The following is a 16,999-nucleotide window of genomic DNA, read 5'->3' as shown; positions in this document are numbered from 1 at the left end:
TTGTTTGTTTATGAATTCCAACTAACTAACTAACTATTGGTGGGTCCTTATATGCATTTTGGTGGCACCATGAGGTGACACCAAACTTAGTTTGGATCATTGTGATGAAAGTTTTGTGTTCAAAGCTCCCAAGACTAGCATGCAACTTGGTTTGCTTTGAACACCAAACTTGTTCCTCACTATATTCTGCATAAGAAGATTTTCACCAATTGTTTGTTAAGTTTGGATTGAAGCTCATAAAGATTGACTTATTCATTATCATCTGAAAGCATATAAAACATGGGTTGCCTCCCATGAACCGCTTCTTTAGCGTCACTAGCTTGACGTTTTTCCTTCATCATGGTGGTTGGTAGTGCTTAAAGTCCTCCCCTCTTGCTGTAGATTTGTATCCATTGGTTGGATCAATAATCTCCACATGTTTCAGGGAAAGAACTCTGTTGATAGTGAAGACCTTGGGTAATTGAGATGGCACAGTAGGGAGATTAGGAGGAATATCTGGGAAGTAGGCTGAGACAACTCTATCCCCTGGAGAGAAGTCTTCCGTAGGGATCTTCTTGTTCTTCCACCCTCTTGGTACCTTCTTCTTTGTTTCTTTTGAGGTTGCCTTCCCCTTGGTGACCTCTTTTTCTAAAGGAGCTGTGGTGTTGTCTTCACCTGCCTCTAGAGGTTTAAGTTCCTCCAACTTTTCCTTGAGCTGTGGCAATTGCTGTTTTCCTTGTTTGTCAGTTAAGGGGATCTCAGAATGAACTGGCGGTGCTTCAGTGCTTGTTTCCTCCTTCAGTGTCTCATTATCATTTGTGCTTAGTTCCTTGTCCTCTTGATCTGTTTCTTGTGAGAGTTTGAAAACATTGAAGCTGAGTCGTTCATCATGGATTCTCAATATTAGCTCCCCTTTCTCTACATCAATAAGTGCTCTGGCCGTAGCTAGGAATGGTCTTCCCAATATGATTGGATGAGTGTGACTCTCTTTCATGTCCAGAACGACAAAGTCTGTTGGGAGAAAGTACTTCCCAACCTTTAGCAACACATTTTCCACCACTCATATTGCTTGCTTTTGAGTTTTGTCAGCCAGTCTGATAATGACATCTGTGGGCATTATCTCATTGATCTGCAGCCTCTTCACCAGGGATAAGGGCAGTAAGTTGATGCTGGCCCCTAAATCACATAGTGCTCTGTCGAACATGTTTTCACCTATGGCACAAGGGATATGAAAACTTCCTGGGTCTCTTCTTTTTGTAGGCAACTCAGGTTGAATAAGGGCACTACATTCCTTGTTCATCACCATAGTCTGCCCTCCCTTGAGTGAACTTTTCCTGGGAAGAAGTTCCTTCATATACTTGATGAATGCAGGCATTTGTTGAATTGCCTTGATGAATGGTGTGTTCACATGCAGAGATGCAAACAAGTCTAGGAACCTTGAGTATATTCTTTTTCCCACAGCACCATTGAGCAGTTGAGGGAATGGTGCATAGAGCTTCAGCAGCTCTTGTTGTGAGATTTCTGGTTCTTTATGATCTCTATCCTCCTCCTTTGTTGAGTTGTCTTCAGGTTGTTTGCACACTTTGCTTTTCTTGTCTTCAATCTCTTGATCACTTGTAGTGACCATTTTGCAATCTTCCCATCTTACTTTCTTTGCTTCTCCCTTGGGGTTTTTCTCCGTGTCACTTGGGAAGCTATCAGTAGGTTTGGGAATCTTCTCAGCTAAATATCTCACCTGGAATTCCAGCTTCCTAATGGTCTCTCCCTGGTTCTTAATATTGGCTCGCACCTCCTCTTTGAACACCTTATTTTCTTGAATCTCTTGGCATATTCCTTTAAGTAAGGCTTCAATCTTAGAGAGCTTGTCATCAATTGATGAGTGATTCGGGGCAGACGTGCTGTTTTGGTTTTGATAAGTATGTGGAGAAATGTTGTTGTGGGGGTGTTGAGATGTCCTCTGGTTGAATTGCTGGTGAGCTGCATTGTTGTTGGAGTTGTAACGTCTCTGGTCTTGGTTTTGATCTTGCTCACTTCCCCACCCAAAGTTCGGGTGATTTCTCCATCCAGGATTGTAAGTCTTGGAGTATGGATCATAGTTTTTCCTTGGTGAATTCCCAATGTAGTTGACTTGCTCCTGACTCCCCTCTGCTTCTTCGTTTACTCCTTCTTGTGTTGTTGATAAAGTGGAGATTGCTGCTACTTGGTTCCTCTCCATCTTCTTGGTGAGGTCAGCCAGCTGCTGGGTAATGAGCTTGTTTTGGGCCAGTAGAGCATCTACATTGTTTAGCTCCATCACTCCTCTTGTGTTCCCTCTTTCGGAAGCATAGAAGTAGTCGGTCTCTGCTACTGTTTCAATAACATCTATGGCTTCCTCAATGGTCTTTTTCTTGTTCAAGGATCCTCCAGATGAATGGTCTACGGCCTTCTTTGACTCATAAGAGAGCCCTTCATAAAAGATGTGCAGCTGCACCTATTCATTGAACATGTCAGGTGGACACCTCCTTGTTAAGTCCTTGAACCTCTCCCATGCTTCATATAGAGTCTCACCATCTTGTTGCCTGAAAGTTTGAACCTCAGCTCTTAGCCTATTGATTCATTGAGGAGGGTAAAATCTTGCTAGGAATTTGTTCACCACATCCTCCCAAGTTGTCAAGCTCTCCCTTGGGAAGGATTCCAGCCACTTGGCTGCCTTGTCTCTGAGTGAGAAGGGAAATAAGAGCAGTCTATAGGCGTCAGGATGAACACCATTAGATTTCACTGTGTCACATATTCTCAGGAAGGTGGTCAAATGTTGATTGGGGTCTTCTTGAACACCTCCTCCAAACGAACAGTTGTTCTGAACAAGGGTGATGAGCTGTGATTTAAGTTCAAAGTTGTTGGCATAGATTGTTGGCTTTTGGATGCTACTTCCACAATTGCCTGGGTTTGGATTGATGTAAGAGCCCAAAACTCTTCTATCCTCCCCAGCATGATTTGCTCCACCTCCTCTGCCATGGTTGTGAGTCTCTTCTTCATGATGATTTTCCATGTTTTCTTCCATGTTTGGTTCAAAGTATTCCTCAAACTGTTCCTCCTCTTCTTCAGCACCAACTACTCGTTTTTCTTTTGCCTCCCTCCTTAGTCTAAGGAAGGTTCTCTCCAGTTCAGAATCAAAGGAAGTTGAAGCCCCGCTTCTTCTCCCTGTCATACAACCAACAAGTACAAGCAGAGAAAATAGGTGCAGACAGTATTTGTGTCAAAATTGCTGTTAGTTGTGGGTGATGCAATATATCAAACAGTTAGTGGGTTAGCAAACAGAATTGAAAATAACAAAGAAAAACAAAAGAGTAGAGGGAGAAGGGAAGAAGTTTAACTAAAACAAAAAGTAAATCACTCAAACAGAAAATGAAATTCATAAAATAAAATGCTTAATCTAGTGATCTTTCAATCTAATCATTGTTGATGCACAATCAATCTCCGGCAACGGCACCATAAACTTGATGCACGGAAAACTTGTCTCCTAACAAATCTCCCTTGGGCAAGTGTACCGAAGTTGTCGTCAAGTAAAAACTCATAATAGAGTGAGGTCGAATCCCACAGGGATTGATTGATCAAGCAACTTTAATTAGAAGAATGTTCTAGTTGAGCGAATCCAGAATTTGGGTTGAGAGTTGCAGAAAATAAAATGGCGGGAATGTAAATAACAGAAAAGTAAATGCTAGAATTAAAAGACTGGATGCAAATGACTGAAAATAAATTGCAGAATTGTAAATGGGAATGGGGGATTTGCTCATAAAAGTAAATGGCAGAAATTAAAGAGAATGGGTAAGATCAGAGATGGGGAGTTCATTGGGCTTAGGAGATGTTGCAATTCTCCGGATCAAGTTCATTTTCATCTCTTCCTCAATCAATGCACTCATTGATCTCCTTGGCAATCTTAAGTGATTGAATTACAAGTTCTTGCAATTCAATCTCTCAAATCTTGATCAATAGCCAATTCCTTGGTCAATTGCTCATGAGAAGAGATGAAGTATGGTCACTAATTATACCACGTGCATTTCCCAAACCAAGTATTGAGAGGGTTATAGTCACATACCCATCCAAACCCAATTTGGTCCAGCATGAAAAAGCATTTCTAGCTTGATCTCTTCATTCCTCTTCCAAGGTTCAAAAGAGATCCAAGTTTGAATAGCTTCTCTTCCAAGATAACTACTCAATTGGATGAAGATCGAAAGCTTTCAAGTAAAATCAAGAGGAAAGATAGAAGAAAAATAATGAAGATTAGTATTGATCCATCAAATTACAACAGAGCTCCCTAACCCAATGAAATGAGTTTAGTTGTTCATAGATCTTGAAAATGAAAACAAAGATAGAGAATACATCATAAAACTAGAAATTGCAAAGAAAGTAAAATACAGAGAGTAGTTCCCTTTTTCCCAGCCTCCAGAACTTCTTTACAATTCAAAGCTACTCCTATATATACTACTCTTCTCAGCTTCTAGTTTACTCTTCAAGTCTTGGGCCTTTGGATCTTGAGTTTGAAGCAGTTCCTTTCTTTATTTGGGCTTGGCTTTACTTGCAGAGAGAAAGTGCGAAGTGGGCAGAGACTTAAGCTCAGGGCGTTAGGGGTGTTAATATTTAGTGAGAATATAAGTTCGAGAACGTTAGTGACACTTAACATTGTCACTAACGTTCCAATGCACCCCTTTGCCTTACGTTAAAACCCACGTTAACTAGGTTAACGTGGCTTTTAACGTTGCCTTGTTAATCCTTCGAGAACGTTAGTGACACTCAACATTGTCACTAACGTTCCAGTGTGCCCCTTCTTGTTTCACGTTAAAGCCCATGTTAACTAGGTTAACATGGCTTCTAACGTGGTCCTTGCCAACCTTCGAGAACGTTAGTGACACTCAACATTGTCACTAACGTTCCAATGTGCCCCTGGGTCTCACGTTAGAGTCCACGTTAACTAGGTTAACGTGGCCTCTAACGTGGCCATCTTTAGCCATCCCAACGTTAGTGATAATGTTGAGTGTCACTAACGTTGGCTCATCCTTCATTCCTCATCGTTAGCTTCCACATTAACCAAGTTAACGTGGAGGTTAACGTGACTCTTGGGGGTTGTGTGGTTGCTTCAACGTTAGTGACAATGTTGAGTGTCACTAACGTTATCGACAACCCTTCATCCTTTACGTTAGCTCCCACGTTAACCAAGTTAACGTGGGAGTTAACGTGGTACTTTGCACCATAGGCCAACGTTAGTGACAATGTTGAGTGTCACTAACGTTGGCTTCTCTTCCCCCCCCCCCCCCTTTAACGTTAGAGGCCACGTTAACTAGGTTAACGTGGCTTCTAACGTGGCCACTTATGAGTAATTGCCAACGTTAGTGACAATGTTGAGTGTCACTAACGTTGGCTCAACTTCTTTTCTCCACGTTAGAGTTCACGTTAACTTGGTTAACGTGACTCTCTAACGTGGGCATTGATGGCTTTTTGAGAGTGTTATTGGCAATCACTTTTCTCATTAATCTTGCAAGTTACCTCCCCTTTTCTTGCTTCCTTTTGGTCCTGAAATCAAGCAACAAAGTGCATCAAAGCTCTAGTCCAAGTCATGAGTAATGCAACATAATATTTGTCACTAAACTTATGCAAAATCCTCATGAAATTATGTAAAATGCACAATGTATGCTTGAGTCAATGCATAAGTGAATATTTATCCAAAACTAGCTTATTTCCTAAAGAAATGCATGAAACTATCCTAAAAACAGTAAAGAAAAGGTCAGTGAAACTGGCCAAAATGCCCTGGCATCAGTTCTATGACTGGACTTTCCCATGGACATTCCGCATCTCCTAAGTCTTCAACCAATTCTTCTTCTTCGATAATTCCGGCTTCCTCCACTTGTTCCGATACAAAGTCATACTCCTTACTGTCCACCGGATTTTCTAGTGTCTCCTTCATGATACGTTCTTCATTAGATTCTCCATATAAAGCCATGGGGGTTCCTTGAATGTCCGAACATCGGGAAGCTAATTGATTTATCGCTTGTTCTACTTGATGAAGGGTTGCATGAAATTGATCTACTATTTCCTTGAGGCGAGCCTGTAATTCTTGGGTCGATGAATATGGATATGGTGCATATGGAAGTGGTGGTTCTTGGGGGTAATTGGATTGGAATTGGGGTGGGTAAGGGTTAGGGTCATATGGTGGTGAATGGTTGTAGGTGGCTTGTGAGTATGGTGGTTCAAAGCTATGTTGAGGAGGTGGTTCATTGGCATATGATGGAGTTGCTGGTAACTACAAAGGGGTCCACCATATCTATCATCTTGGTACGCACCTCGGAATGGCTCTTGACCATAGTAGTTTGGTGGAGGTGGTTTGTCACGAAAGGGTCCACCATAACTATTGTCTTGGTATGCATCATAGAATGGTTGTTGGTTATAGCGCATTGGAGGAGATTGTTGCCAAGAGGGTTGATCAAATCCTTGTGGCTCCTCCCATCTTTGATTCTTCCAACCTTGATGCCTATTTTCATTATAGTTTTCATTCCTTACAACAACATTGGAACCAAACTTGAAACCAGAGGGGTGAGAATTCATAGTAGCTAAAGAAAATAAAAATTAATAAAAATTAATGAAAATAAACTCCTAAAACTAGAAACACTGAAAAAGCAAATATTTACAATAACCAATAATAAGGCACACGTTTGCAATTCCCCGGCAACGGCGCCATTTTTGACGAATTGATTTCTGCCGGTAAAGAATTTTATAAAAATAATCACATTGTAAATATAGTTTCTAAACTAGCAAAGAATCCTTTTGTACAAAAGTTTGGTTGTCACAAGTAACAAAACCCAATAAAATTTATAACCGAAGTATTTAAACCTCGGGTCGTATCTCAAGGAATTGCAGGGAAGTATGATTTATTATTGCTTATGGAAAAAGTTATATTTTTGGGTTTTTGAAATAAGGAACAAGTAATTTAAATAGGAAGAAAAATAAATTAATAATTATAAAGAAAACTCTTGGCAAGGTATGAGAACTGGAAATCCCATCCTAGTTATCCTTATCAGGTGTTATGAGAATTGTTATTGCTCCCACTTAGTTAACCCTTACAAAATAAAGGAAAGTCAAGTGGACTGATTAACTTGATTCCTCAAGTCCTAGTCAACTCCTGTGGAAAGACTAGCTTTAGAGGGATCCAAATCAATCAGCAGTTTCCAATTCTCAACCAACCGCTGAGTTTGACAACTCAAGTGTCACCAATTACTTAACCAAAGTCAAAAGGGAGAAAAATCTAAATTATTTATATCATAAATAGAAGAAAGCAATTATAAATCCGAAATACCTCGAATTATATTGAATCAAATTAAACATAAGAATCCATAAGCCAATTTGGCAAAGTAAACAACTAAAGTAATTCAATGAATAAAAGTAGAAGAGAACATAAAGTAAAGGAATATTGAACTTGAAAAGAAGAAATAATCCTAAAATTAATAGAAATCCTAAATCCTAAATCCTAAGAGAGAGGAGAGAACCTCTCTCTCTAGAAACTACATCTAAACCTAAAATCGTGAATATGAAAGTTGTATGAATTGTTGTGAATGAATTGATTGAATCCCCCACTTTATAGCCTCTAATCTATATTTTCTGGGCCGAAAACTAGGTCAAAAACAGCCAAGAAATTATCCCCAGTGATTTCTTGTACGTACAGGTCACTGCAAAGTCACGCGTTAGCGTCGTCCACGCGTTAGCGTGGTTGGATTTTAGCCAAGTCACGCGTCCGCGTGATCCAAGCGTGCGCATCACCTGGCTTCGGGACAGCTATGGCAAATTATATATTTTTGCGAAGCCCCGGATGTTAGCTTTCCAACGCAATTAGAACTGCGTCATTTGGACCTCTGTAGCTCAAGTTATGACCATTTGAGTGCAAAGAGGTCAGGCTGGACAACTTTAGCAATTTCTTCAACTTCTTGTATTCCTTCCACTTTTGCATGCTTCCTTTCCATCCTCTAAGCCATTCCTGCCCTATAAACCTTAAAATCACTTAACACATATATCAAGGCATCGAATGATAATAAAGGACAATTAAAATTGACAGTTTAAAGGTCTAGGAAATATGTTTTCAATCATAGCACAAAATCAGGAAGGAAAAATGTAAACTCATGCAAATCATATGAATAAGTGAGAAAAGAATTGATATAAACCACTCAATTGAGCATAAGATAAACCATAAAATAGTGGATTATCATCACACATCATGTCGCTCTCCTTAGCTTTCTTTTTCAAGCCCTCAACCATGGCCAAGGCTGCCTCGGACTACTTCACCTTTTCCCGAGCTTTGGACAGATCAAACTCCAAGGTCTCCTTCTTAGACTCCAACTCCTTCTTCGTCTTCCTCAAAGACTCCACCTCAGCTTGCAACTTGACCAGGGTACTCTGAGTGGTGCCTAAGGAAGTCTTTTTCAGTTCCTTCAGCAAAGCCGCGTAGAGCCCGATCGTTTGAACCCCTCCTCGGGCCATGACGTGGAGGTGAGACTCTATAGCAACATCATCTATACTTATAATAATGTGAGGAAGCATGTGCTTATCACTCCAGGCTAAGGCATCAAAACCCTATTCGTAAATACTCGAGCTCGACGTCTTGCACTTCTTAGCAGCAGGCTCAGGATTTGGGGGAGGTGGGTGGTTTACTTATTTGGAAGGAGGAGATAATTATTTTCCCAAGTCGAAAGAAATTGCCGGAGGACCTGGATCGGGTACAATCTTCACGGAGGCAGAAACGCCCGAGTCTGATTTGGAATGCGAGGCCACCCCACCGGTCTCTTGTAGTTGTAAATTACGAGCAACCGCACTCTTCCTCGTGGTCCGTAAATTTTTCATTGCAGCTGACTTGGGAGCCATCTTCTTTGTACAATATCAAGAAAAACAAAGTCAGGTATGAAATGTATGATTAACAACATCTCAAAAGAAAATAGAAAGATGGCTACCTAGCTCGGATTGGAGTTGGCTAGGGTTCCCTAAAAATCTTTTGGTATCCAAATAAGGAGCACGGCCCCAACACTCCTGGAATAGGCCAACTATGCTCTCTTGAGCTCATCTAAATTGTCCAAATTATATTTAACTATCACCGGTTTCTCCTCCCAATATAAAGAAAATCGGGGTTCATCGTTCTCGTCAAAAAAGAAAGGTCGATCATTATCGACAGCTCAGATTTTGAAGAAATAATTCTTAAAATCATGAAAAGACTCATCGAAGATAGCAAACACCTTCCTCCTTTGGACAGCCCAAAAAGAGACCCAACCTAATTTTTTAGAAGAACTAAAGGGCTTGGTAAGAACAAAGAGATGAAAAAAAGACCTTCAGAGAAGGTCGGGCATCAAGCTCCCAACACAAAAGCTGGTATATCTTCAGAAAACCCCAAGAATTAGGGTGCAATTGGGTAGGAGTGATATTACAATTCCAAAGGATATCAATTTTGAAATTGGAAAAAGGAAGACGGACATCTAAGTTAGTAAAGAAGCAATCATAGGCATAGAAGAAGGGGCGTTCTGACCTATCAAGTTGGGGAAAGCATACCCTCTCCTCGGGATTAGCAACAATTATCTCATAATTCCTCTCATCCTCCCAGTTTACACGCAGCCTATGATATCTATAAAATTGTTCAGCATGTTCTCTATCAGTTACAGAGACGGGAGTAAAGACAATTATATCTATCCAGCTCAGGTTGGACGGAACTTTGGTTGACATGTTGTTAAGAACATATCAAGACATAAAAGCAATACCTACAAATACAACTAACAAAGAAATCGTCACAAAAGAACTCGGACACCAAACAAAGGAAATCGGGTTGTCATCAACAGAAAGAAAATACGAATTTAAAAGGTTTTTTCACAAACAAACTCAAGATATAGAAATGGCTTTGCTTTTGAACAGGCAAAAGTGACACCATTTGGGGACAATATAATTATATCAAAGTTCGTAGCAACAATCTCAAGCAGCAACAATTTTAAGGTTTCAAGTAGCAACAAGCAGCGATAGTTTCAAAGAAAAAGTAAAATTCTCTATCACTAACAACATTTCAAATCATCATTCAAAGAAAATACAAGTATTATCCAGAGCAATTGAAACAAAACAGAAAGCGAGAAAAAGAAAAAAGTAATAACCTTGAAGAAACGAAAAAACGAGAATGAGGGGCACACCGAAACTACAAAAGCACGAACAATCCTCTCCGAAATGCAAATGAAAAACTTAAAAGATCCAAGATGGAAAAATCTTGAGTGATGGAGCAAAGTGAAAGAAAGAGACAAGTGACGGAGCAAAAGTGAAAGCAAACACTTTCAAAAATGAAAAAAGAAGGAAGAGGGAAGAGGTGAAGCATTTATAAGACACAAGGGGCAAAAAAGACATTTTCACCTCTCTTTAAATACCACGCATGAATCCCTAGGAAACTGCTGCGTAACGTATGCCACATCATCAAGGGATGCAACGTTTCAAAAATTTTGAAACACGTCGAGTACCTGACCTCTTGAAGGTAGCGTACCTAACAAAGGAAACTGAAACCACAAATGCTTAAGTCCAACTTTATGAAAAACTCGGACTCAAGTAGGGGCACTGTTCGTACCCTAACTTAAAACATAAAGAAAGTCTCAATAAAGATAAAGGCCCACCAAAAAAAGGGACCCCTTTCTATCTGCCCGACCTTATAAAAGGTCAAGTACGACGATATAGGATCAGCTCTGCTCATTTGAATAAGCAACCAAATCCTAAAATATCTCCTATTATCTCTCTACTCTATCTAGAAGGGAGATCTCAATAAATTTCCAAGATAAAAAGAATGGTTATCCACCAACAAAAGTGAAATTACCAAATAAGGTAGTTATTTATTCTACTATAAATATACTAATGCCCTTCAGGTATATTCAAAACCCAATCTACTAAAATCTGCTTAAAGTCCTTGCTAACTTAAGCATCAGAGTTTCTTGCAGGTATCACCCCCACCTCCTCACTAGAAACTCGGACGGTGACACCTTAACTCCAATTCAAGTCAGACGCTGTCCCTAAAAAAACTTAGACCTTACATTCAGATCCAAAAGTAACCTAATTTTAAGTAACCCTCGAAACAGAAATATATTATTTTATACATTTAATCGTGTCTTTTGTAGTTAAAGAATATGAAAATGAAAAGGTGCATTTTCGCACACCTAAGCTATAAAAATGAGACAAAACTACTAACCACTTTTGTGCTCCATGGCAATGAAAGTGAGGCAGAAAAAGCTTTTCCTATGTTAGTAGTGCATGCTAGAGAAAAAGCATTTTCTACATCCACGTCCTCAATAATAATAATAATAATAATAATAATAATAATAATAATAATAATAGTAAACGTCGTCTCACACTAGCTTTGTAGCTCCCAAACTTTTTTCTTTCTAGTTTTACATATTTTGTCTCTCTTTTTTAATAGCATCACATTATGTGCCGATAAATTATTAATCAGAATCTTTCACCAAATAAATAAATAAAAATAATCAAATTAACTTTCTTAAAAATTAACCGAATGAAATTAACATGCATAAATGATTATTTAATATTATTTTATATTATTAAGAAAAAGAATTAATACTAAAAATAATTAAATTTTAAAACTTTTAATCATAAAATTAATTTAAGCTTAAAATTTAAAGACAAAATATTTAGGGTAAATTACATAAACAAATTATTAGGGTTTATAATTTACGTGAATGTCTTAAATGCAAAGAGTAGACGTAAATGCCCTAATTCTATTTAAATTGAATCAAAACAATTTGATTTACCCTCATTTCATGTAAATGGAAGCAACCTAATTCGATTTGCTTTGATTTCATGTAAATCGAAGCTATAAAATTTGATTTACTAGCAAGTAACATAATTCGAATCATATTGATTCGATTTACGTTGTATGCTTATAATTCGAATATTATTGATTTGATTTACGTGGGAGACCCTTAATGCATGTATTTCGAATCAATATGATTCGATTTACATGTAATAGTATACAATGGTAAATCGAAGTTAATAGATTTGATTTACCAGCAAAGCAATGCATGTACTTAAATTGAATTGATTTAATTTGATTTACTTAAGGAACTTGAGCTATATAAATAGGATCATAATGTGGAGTGTTGAATAGAGGTAAATTCATAATGGCTAGTGAAGAGAATTTTCTAGTTCTTGTGCACTACAAAGACACGATTAAGAAAAAAATACGAGAGGGTATAAAATTTACTGATAAGGATCCGTTGAGTGTCTTTATCAGACCTTCTATGAGCCTTGTTGATTTTCAGAATACCATAGTAGAGAAATTGGGACTCCATAGAATGAAATGAATAGAGAAGTTATATTATTGAATTTTGATTTCTGTTGTTCGCGATGGGGTGAAATTCGACTCGTTTGTGATAGACAGTGACGAGGATCTGTAAGTTTTATTTCATTGTCATCGCAAATTTCCCGAGGTGAGAATTTCTGAGCTATTGGCCAAGCTTGTGGATGTGCTCTCTAGCTCAGTACCAATGGCAGCAGCCTCCAATTCAATCCCTGTTGTTGTGTCTTCATCTATGCATGTAATGGCATCTACGTGAGATTTAGTGGTATCTTCGTTTTCAATAGTTGATCTACGTCGCGATAAGATTGTGAAAATAGGTGCTAACATGAATATTTCTATTATGATCCCGATTTCTAGGAAGGTTGGAGAACCAAATGAGGTGGAATACTTACTAGGGGATGACGATGAAATCAAGCCCACCATGATTGCCAATGACAGCGATGATGACATCGGGAAGGGTATTTATGTTGGGGCTGGTGGAGCATCGAGCTCGAGAACTCAATAGTTCCCACCGCACATTTTGACTCTAGACTTAGATGCCATGAGATAGCATGGGCTTTCGGATGTAGAATCCAATTTTGAGGCCAGAGATTCACATGACACCGCAGGTCTAGCTAGGTTTCAAGTCGGTCATCAGTTTTAGAATAAAGAGGAAGTCATCTTGTGTGTAAAGACTTACAGCATCCGCCGTGGGGTTGAGTACAAAGTACTAGAATGGGACCATGCCAAGTACTACAGAAAGTGTAAAGAGTTCGAAAACAGCTATAGATGGTTGATTCGGATCACTCTACGGCAACGGAAGGGTATCTGGGAGGTCAGACGATATAACAGACCTCATACATGTTTAGCCACCTCGATCTCCAGTGATCATAGGAAGCTAGACTATCATGTGATATCTACTTTCATCCTTCTTATGATCAAAGCTGATGCGACTGTGTCCATCAAGGTACTGCGGAATGCAACGGAGGCACATTTTAGGTTTAGACCTACACATAGGAGGGTTTAGTTGGCTAAGCAGAAGGCCGTCACGCAAATATATAGGGATTAAGAGGAGGCCTATAATAATGAGTAGCCAAGGTAGGTACTTGGTGTGCAGATAACGATGCCAGGTAGAATTGCAGCTCTGAAGACGACTCCTGTGTGAGTTAGAGGCTAGGTTAATGGGTCATCAGCATTTTTCCACCGACTTTTTTGGTCGTTCCCACCATGCATTGAGGCATTCAAGTGTTGTAAGCCGTTGGTCAGTATTGACGGAACCCACTTGTATGGCAAATATGGGAGAACTTTTTTGGTTGTGATTGCTCAGGATGGGAATTCTAATATCGTTCCCATTGCTTTTGTCCTAGCGGAGGGTGAACATGCGAAGTCATAATTATTTTTCTATCTCATTTATGGCAACATGTGACTCCTCAGCCCAGCATTCTCGTGATATCAGATAGGCACAATAGCATCAAGACCGCCTTGGAGGCACCTGATGATGGATGGGTTCCACTAGCTACTTATCGTGCATTCTGTATTAGGCACATTGCAACAAAAATACTCACATCCTTTGCCCAGAGTAAATCTATCCTAAGCCTCCACTGCACGACTCTAGGCCCCTTCTCGCTCAATGTTAGTTGATAACCAGACCACGTAACACCCAATACATGTTATAAATAATGGCAATAATCTTTAATATAAATTACTAAACATAACAACTATAAACATAAAGTACCTCATCGCCAACGGCCAATGAAACGCATCAAATCCGTTGGGCCTAAAACTTGAGAACTGCCAGAAGATCCATGACTGGAGGAGCTACAATGGACCGGCCAACTTAACCACATTCGCATTGGCCACACGGCACAAGCACCGGTATAATCACGATAGAGTGGCAGATCAATAGTTGTATCTGCCCAAGTCCTCTAATCACGCTATGTACGATAGCCACCTAATATGTATGCGTGTACCAGACTTGTCACCAAAGAGCTGCATCAATAGTAGCATCATAATGTACACTCTCGCGTACCTCCTGACTGTATCCTCGTTTTCGTCCTAGGAAAAGTCACTGAATGTCTCCTGCATCCAAGTGCAATTCACAATGAACTTGTCGATGCAGTCCGCCGGAGGCAACATACCCAATAACTCCACGAACCAATCCCATGCAGGTTGGTCGCCGTTAATGTACCGCTCATAGTCCGTCAAATATCCACTGACGTACTGTCCGTCGATGGGGATGCCTAATTGATACGCAACATCCTATAGCGTAATCATGCACTCTCCGACTGGCATGTGGAATGTATGGGTCTCAGGACGATATTGCTCGACAAATGCACTGACCAGCAGCTCATCCAACATAAACCAGTGGTCGTTAAGCCTAGCAAGATGGGCTAAACTGGCCATCTATAGATACTGCATGATCCTCTCCTCTAGGAGCATACCATGCTACCTTCTCATGCTAGTGATACATTGGTGGGCTACATGACGATGAAAAAATTCTCTAAGAACTATAACAATTTAGAAAACAAAAATCACCTAAACGAATAATTCTAATTAAAATATACTTTAATGTAACAGATATTACAAACCTGAACATAGATAATCTAACATTAAAGAATTAAGTCAAATTAAATTTAACCAAATTAATCTAAATTAAATTAAATTTTAACAGAACATAGTTAATCTAATATTTAGGCTGTAAAGCTAAACGCCTAAACCCTAAACTATAACTAAACCTGTTGTACTTCGTTAATCAAACATTTAAGAATTAAATTTTTTAAGTAAATTAAATCATATTAAATCTTTGCTAATCTTTTACTACCTAGTCAATCTAAAATTTGAAACCTAAATTAAATTAAATTAAATTAAACTCCAACAAAATTTTTAACCTTGTTAAACTTCTAAGATTTAAAACTTACAAATTCTAACCAAACCTGTTATCACTACTCTAACTAACACTTAGTTATCTCTCATCCAATATGCATTTGTGATTTCAATGTTCTAATAAATTACTACCCCTAAATCAATACTCTAACTACTATTTAAAGTTTAAAATTTCTAATAACGTGTCTAATCAAGTTCTAAGTGATTTAATATCACTAATAAGACTTTATTTCTTAAAGAAAATAAATTAAATTTCATTCACTGACCTCTTCATAGACGCTACCAGCAATATGGGCAATTCCATCCAACCGAAAGATTCGATTTGGGTCGTCTTTCATTTTTGTTGTTTGAATCTTGTAGTATAGATCTCCTGATGAGTTCCTTTGGATTTTATGTGGGAGGGGGGGTTGAGTTTGGTGAAACGTAATTCAAAACAAGTGAATTCAATTTCTATATATATGAATATCTTTGCTAAATTGAATCTATTGGAGTCAATTTACTACTATAGTATGTTACAGTCATAAATCGAATTTAACCCATTCGATTTACTATGAATTTGTAATTCGAATTCACTCCATTTGATTTATTAGAAGTGATAAAATCATGGGCTAAATCAAAACTATTTGTATCGATTTACTAGAGTTATCAAATTATGGGTAGCATTTCAAATTTTATTCCTTGGTAAATCGAAACTAATAACTTCGATTTACATGAAACCCTACTAATTCACATCAATCTAATTCGATTTAGTAGTAGAAAAGCTAATTCAAATTCAATAAATTCGATTTATATAAAAATATAAATGAAAACTTTTATGTAACGTTATTTATTTTAGAACATTCATGTAATATTATTTAGAGTTTAGTTTCTTTACGTATTTTGCCCTAATTTTTATGTTCTTGAACATCTACTACATAGATTTTGTCTTTTCTAATATTGTTCTATACTTAATTGAATCTTATATCTTAACATACAAGCAAGGTTCTCATATGATGATGGCAAATTAACTTTGTTCATAGGCCAAATATAAATAATTTTTTTGGTCTAATTTTAAAATAGAAGCTCTAATATCGAGTATTAGGCACAATAAGCTACACCTACCGTTTTTGGTAGCATGATCAACAAAAATGAGAGAAACTTTTCTTCCTCGTTTTTCATTATCATGGAACATGAAATGGTTGATAATTTTGCTTCGTTTTTCAAAGTCTAAGTGTGTGAAAATGTTTATTTTCCTTTACTACAAAAAATACCATTAAATACACAAAACAGTATATTTCTATATTTGCATTTAAACTAGTAAATAATGAAGTTTTTATTTAAATAAAAAAAATTCTTTGCCATCCGTACTACAGAACTTTTCTTCTATAAATGTTATATAAAAATTAATGAACTATGATGTTTAAAGATTAAATTTAATAAATATTTTATAATATTTATGAATTATTTTAAAACAAAAATAATATCATTTTTTTTGTTTTCACGATATCTTTCAATCCAACTCCATTCAGGGTTTGTCACTAATTAATAGGTTGTTGCATGCACAATGTGAGATTCGAACCTCCGACATTTATTTAAGCGAATTAGTAAACTAACCACTATATCAATTTAAGTTGGTTAAAATAATATCATATAATATAAAAAAATAAGAGTAATTATCCAAATCTCCCAAAGATTTTAAAAGCGAACATTTTAGTTCCCAAGAAAAATTAATACACATATCAATCCCCAATATTTTTTTCGTCAGACATATCAATCCTCCGTCAATTTTTTGGCGTGACTCACTAACGAAGAATGCTGAGTTGGCACGTAAATTCGCACACG

At 37.8% G+C, this 16,999-nt stretch overlaps 1 non-coding gene across 1 annotated transcript; it reads left to right on the top strand.

Annotated features, from left to right (window-relative positions):
- Positions 1–2,462: 2,462 nt before the first annotated feature.
- Positions 2,463–2,566, top strand: LOC112768512 (small nucleolar RNA R71). The gene has a single exon (XR_003185930.1). It is a non-coding gene; the product is annotated as a small nucleolar RNA R71 (small nucleolar RNA).
- Positions 2,567–16,999: the final 14,433 nt, after the last annotated feature.

Source organism: Arachis hypogaea, chromosome 17, assembly GCF_003086295.3.
Source record: "Arachis hypogaea cultivar Tifrunner chromosome 17, arahy.Tifrunner.gnm2.J5K5, whole genome shotgun sequence".
Classification (NCBI taxonomy): domain Eukaryota; kingdom Viridiplantae; phylum Streptophyta; class Magnoliopsida; order Fabales; family Fabaceae; genus Arachis; species Arachis hypogaea.
This window is presented reverse-complemented; position numbering and strand designations above follow the sequence as displayed.